The 5,837-nt window shown below is 39.9% G+C and overlaps 1 pseudogene; it reads right to left on the bottom strand.

Moving 5' to 3' along the window:
• Positions 1 to 2,702: 2,702 nt before the first annotated feature.
• LOC117694021 (ubiquitin-ribosomal protein eS31 fusion protein pseudogene) lies at positions 2,703 to 3,159 on the bottom strand (annotated as a pseudogene).
• Positions 3,160 to 5,837: the final 2,678 nt, after the last annotated feature.

Here is a 5,837-nt window from a genome sequence, read left to right on the forward strand (position 1 = left end):
AAAATTCTCCTAGTGAGGAAATGATCCTTTCGGGGACTTCAATTTCAACTGGTGAGACAACATTAGTTTTAAATGAAAGAAAGCCTCTCATTGTGCAGACTTAGCACAGCTGATAATCATGCCAGAAGGAGTTTGTCCCAGGGTGCCCCACAGTAGATGCAAATAAGAAGACACTCTTCCTAGCAAACTGAAGAAAAGGGAAGCATGTCGTACGACTTTAGGAAAACTGTTCCTTTTCTCGAGGCCTCCATTTCTCAGGTTTTCGGTATATTAAAGCATTTTCATTGCAATGCTCTCCGGGTCTCCCTCTAGAGTACCTCATCTACGATTTTGTCACATTATAAACACGACATTTATTTCCACTGGACAGGGTCCCAGCCTGCTACTCCTCTCTAGCACCTGGCATTAAGTCACAATTTTCCTATGGGGCAACCCTCCAGAAACCCGGCTGGGTAGAAGGACTATAGCTAGTTCAGAGCTTGTCATTTGCCAATGACCCATTGGATACATTTCCGTGGTAGAATAAACTCCTTACTGGAGATCTGCCCAGCAAACAAAACCCAAGTTGTCAATCAATTCTATTGGACAAGTCATCACTCTTGCCTGCAAACACTGATGTGTTTAAAAAGGAGTGGAATCACCAGCCACAGTCTATACCTGATTTTCTACATGCAACCTGGTTGTCCCCACACCAAAAAGTGTAGTAATCATAGAAGTGGTTAATTGCATGACAATTGCACCTCTCCTTCAATTGTGTGTTATGGCTTGGAGGGGCAGCTGTCAGCCACTTCTAAGTGGGAATAACTATACCCTCACCTTCCCCCCACCACACACACACACACACACACACACACACACACACACAGAGGTGGAAGGAATCCTTTTGTGAGTTCCATTCCTGAAAGCACTACAGTGAGTTAGGTGGAAGTAATGACTTGTTAATTAGCAATTTGAAGGTATCCCACCACTGTTGTTGGAAGAATACAAATGCTCCTATTCCAACTGAAAGCAGCAGACATGGGTTTGAAATAGGGGTTCATCAATAATTAGATGTGTGTAGCTGGAGAAATGGCTTATGTGTTGGCACTTGCTCATGCAGAGGACCTTGATTTGATACCCAGCACTCACATGGTGGCTCACAACTATTATTAACTCCAGTTCCAGGGTATCAGACACCCTCTCTGACCTTCACAGGCACTTGATAAGTGTGTGGTGTACAGACATATATGCAGGCAAAATACTCATACACAAAATAAAATAAGTCTAAAATGTGTTTTAAATAGTTAGCTGGGTAAATCAGGTCGAATTAACTATTGTGAAATGTTGTGAATAGTAATAGTATCCTCCCCAAAGAGCTGATGCTTGCAGTAAAAGCTTAGAAAAGTACCTCACAAAATAAATCTTTACTTGCCTAGCATGTATAAAGCCCTGAATTCAATCCTCAGCACTGAAAATAAGTAAATAAATGCTGTTTCTTACCTCTCAAAACTCAACAGGAAACTCTATAGTAGAAGACATCACATATGTGAGTCATAGAACATGGAGATCTCACTGGGCGCCTCATCCCAACTGCTTAGCCTTCATAATGCTAGAAGACACTAGACACACTACCAAAGAAGAAAAGTAACCGTCACTCTTGTTTAGCTGTGAACCTTGTGAGTCACAATAATATCTGGCCTTGTAAGACACGCCCACTGGTGCAATAGTGGTATGAACATCATGGGAGTAACCAACCATTATCTGCTAGGATTTGAGGGCTGATCTGCAAGATGAAACTCACACACCACACCATTGTCAGACCAAGAAGCTGAGGCTAGATAGGTCACAAACCCTAAGGGAGAGCCAAATATTATTATTCTGCTAAACTGCCATATATTAAACCAACTACTAAGGACTTATGATTATACCCATTGATCATGCATCTTCCAATCCTCATCAAAGAAGCTTCTATTTGCAGTTGATAATGATTAATACAGAGATCCGCAACTGGCCAAAGAGCATAGAATAAGACTGGGGAATGCCTTTATCACAATTCCTCCTTCTGTCAGAGATCTTTGCAGAAGAGAGACCAGAAAGACTGCAAGAAGACAGAAGTATGTGGACATAAGGTCCCACCCCAGTTGAAGAGCTATTGGCACTTGAAAGCCTCTGGGAAAGGGAGAGTTAATTTTCTTTAAAGGTGATTCCTCATAAGTAAACAAAGCTACACTGGAAGGCCACACACATATTCGAGAATATTCAGGCATTACGAACAATACTTGACTGGTTAAAAATGTCACAGATTTGGTTATGTAGAGAAGTGGTGTAAGTCTGGGAAGAGTTAGTTGTGAGAAGTATGAAAATTATCAAAGCGTATTTATGAAATGCTCAAAGAGCTAATAATTATTTTCATATAAATAAGAAGTAAATAAATAAAAACATAAATCTCTAACAAATATTAGTTATTGTCATTACTACTGCTAGTAATGTTTCCTGGGTATATTTAGGCTTTACTAATTCTAAACAAGATGCTACTGAGTAACAGCTAAAAATTAGACACCTATTAAAAATCATCATGATATTTCAATTTATTTTGGGTTTAATATGCATCTAATGGTGTGTGTATTTTAACTTAATTTCCAAAACAATCCTGTGAAATACACATTATTGTTACTACTTTTTTTTTAAACATTAGCTTCTTCTTTTTAGTAACTCATATACAACTACTTGTCTTCTGGTTTGCTGAAGACAACACTTGCCTCAGTAATCCTTGTCAAAGTGGCTCTCTGTGAAAATGCCAGCACCACATTTATCAGAAGGACACTCTCAACGAAGTCAGCTGATTTTGCCATTTTCATCCACCTTATAGTATTTCAGCACAGCCAACTTAACCTTCCACTTACGCTTATCCTTCTTGGGAGTAGTGTAATACTTCTTCCTTTTCTTAGCACCACCACTAAGTCTCAACACAAGATGAAGGCTGTAGACTCCTTTTGAATGTTGTAGTCAGACAAAAATACAGTCATCTTGCAGCTGCTTACCAGCAAAGATCAGCCTCTGCTGATCAGGAGGAATTTTTTCCTTATCCTGGATCTTGGCCTTTACATTTGCTATAGTGTCCACGGGTTCAAACTCGAGCATGATGGTCTTCCCCATAAGGGTCTTCACACAAATCTGCATTGTGGCAGGGGCTCCACCAATGGTGGCGGATTGGAAAGTTTTACTACTTATTATCACTGTGTTACAGAAAGGTGATAAAGTCACAGAGTTCTCATGTGGCAAAATTGGGGCATGAACCCAAGCCTTGTGGCTCTAAAGCCTGCCTTTGAACTTCACTGCTGCACTGCTCTCACAGAGTTAACTGTAGAGTATGTGAATGGAAATGCAGTTTCATCATGTCAAACTTGGTTGTTGTGATCCTTCCAATCACTTACTCTCCTATAACAAATGGCCAGTAATTAGTTATAATTAGCACATTATTCATGAGAAATAGTTTGAGGCAAATTGGTGCCAGGAGAGGTAGTAAAAACTGGCAAGAAATGTGCGTTTTCCTTGAGGATAAGACAAACATTTTGTGTGTGTGTGTGTGTGTGTGTGTGTGTGTGTGTGTGTGTGTGTTCAAGCTGGGCATGAAACAAAGGGCTTCCCACATGTGGAACAAGGATCTGTCACTGCAGCACATCTGTGTCCCTTTTCTTCTGCTTAATTCAATGTGATGTGGCTTACTCACCTTCACTCCTGTTTGAGGTAGACTTCAGCTCAAGATACACAATATTAATGTTTTTTATGAAAAGGGATTTTTATCTCATGCTTGAGATTTGCTCATGAACATGTTTTCAAAATGTTGTGACATTGTTTCAATATCTTTCTGATCCACCTCCTCCCAAAAACAATTTCCAATGTCTACTCAGTTCTTTTGGAGGGAGAGAAATCAAAGAAGCTATATTGTTATTCACGATGTGATTACAACATGCTAGGTGCCCAACATATGGTGGAGTGGACAATGCTGTGTGGCACTGGTTTGCCTTGCCAACAGGGTTATGTTTGAGTGTTATGGGTTTTCTTTGTCATTTTTATTATACTCATTTACTTTTGAAAGTAGGAATTTGAAGATTTAGAGAATAATAAGCAGGGTCTTTGTCCTGCATACCATGTTTTTGAGATCCTGCATCTGGCCTTCCTCTAACAGAGGAAGAGGATTCTGAAGGACCAAGAAAGAATGTCCACCCAGAATCTGGGTCCTCGTCATCCTGCTCCTAGTCTAAGCAGAATAGAGATGTTTGAGTTTATTAGTTTTCTCTTAACGAGTCCAAACCTTCTTCAAGGACCTGACTGTCACTCTTTTTTATTTCCATCTTCTCAAAAGTGGTGATGCTGTAAGTGGACCTGTGACCCATGTGGGGCTGCTTGTGCAGTTTTGATAAATTTTCTTTTTTTGTGATTTTTTTATTGGATATTTTATTTACACTTCAGATGCCTTCCCCTATCCCCATTCCCCCCTTAGAAAACTCCTATCCCATGCCCCCCTTTTCCTTTTTGCATTTATACACTTTTTAAAAATGTTAATCAAAGGCTTTATAAGTTTGGAATTGTTCAATCAGAGGTGTAACCCACTACCCAACCTAGATATATCAACTGTCTTTGACTGGTGGAGACACGTGAACATCTGCCTTCCTGTCTCCCCCCTCTTTCTCTCTTTCATCACCTAGCTTCTCCTCTCCTCCTTCTCCTCCTCTTCTTACTCCTTCTCTAACTCTCAGTACTCCTCCCACCTTAGCTCCTCCTACATATCACCCTTCCTGTTAAAATAAACTTTTCTCTCAAAATACAATTAGAGCATAATTATTCCTAATTGTACCAGTGAGGTACAAGATAGTCCTAATACCCAGTCCATCATTTTGTTGACTAACCAGAACCTCTGTCATCTCTCCTAACTAAAACACTTAGTTCTGAACCTGGCTTTTTTTGGCTTTAGAATGAATGTCAGCTGAAAACCATCCACTCAGATCTTTTCTCTCAAAGCAAATAGCCAGGATTGGCTATGAGACTCTAAGTTTTCAACCCCGTCAGAAATCCAGAATGACTGAGTTAACTATAATTGTGGGAAGCACAAAGCATAGCTTCTAAAACTTAGTCAATTTATAGAGACCTCTGAACACCTGGACACTCCCTCTACTACAATTGATAAATTTTCTACATGAGAGCTGAGACAGCTACTTGACTGTGGTAAAGAATGAAACCGAGGGTAGGGAAAAGAAAGGATGAAGATTCAGGTACTCTTCCTGTAGAGCCTAGTTCAATCCCAAAATTCCAGAGTATAAAAATAGCAATTCCAATTTGGCTTTTCAGTTTATTGTGAATATGCAGTTACCAAGTTAGGAATCATCTGTTTTATTTACCAAAGTGTCAGTTTTTCTAGGCAAAGCCTTTCCCGGCCATACAAATTTTACACCATCAAAGAAATGCTTCAGCAGAAGATAGGTGAACTTGCCAACTAGAGTAAGGGCAAGCAGGCAAAAAGCACAATCATCCTTCTTCCATGTGCTTTTCCACGTGCTTTATTTAGGCTACTAGCAAAAGATATGGCTCATATTTAGGGTGGCTTTTCCCATCCCAACACAATCCAATTAAAAAAAAAATCACAGACATGCCTGGCTGTTTGAGTGTTAGTTGATTGCAAATGTAGTCAAGTTGACAACCAAGATTACCCACCACATTTGCCTCCCCCAGAACCACCTTACACAATTTCTTCTTTTGGGGAGCAGTTCAAATCGTTCTCCCAATAATTCCTTCCAAAGTACAGCAACCAGACTGGTTTTTTTTCTTCTCTCTTTTTCTCATGCCACTTTTTCTCCCAA

Source organism: Arvicanthis niloticus, chromosome X (genome assembly GCF_011762505.2).
Source record: "Arvicanthis niloticus isolate mArvNil1 chromosome X, mArvNil1.pat.X, whole genome shotgun sequence".
Classification (NCBI taxonomy): domain Eukaryota; kingdom Metazoa; phylum Chordata; class Mammalia; order Rodentia; family Muridae; genus Arvicanthis; species Arvicanthis niloticus.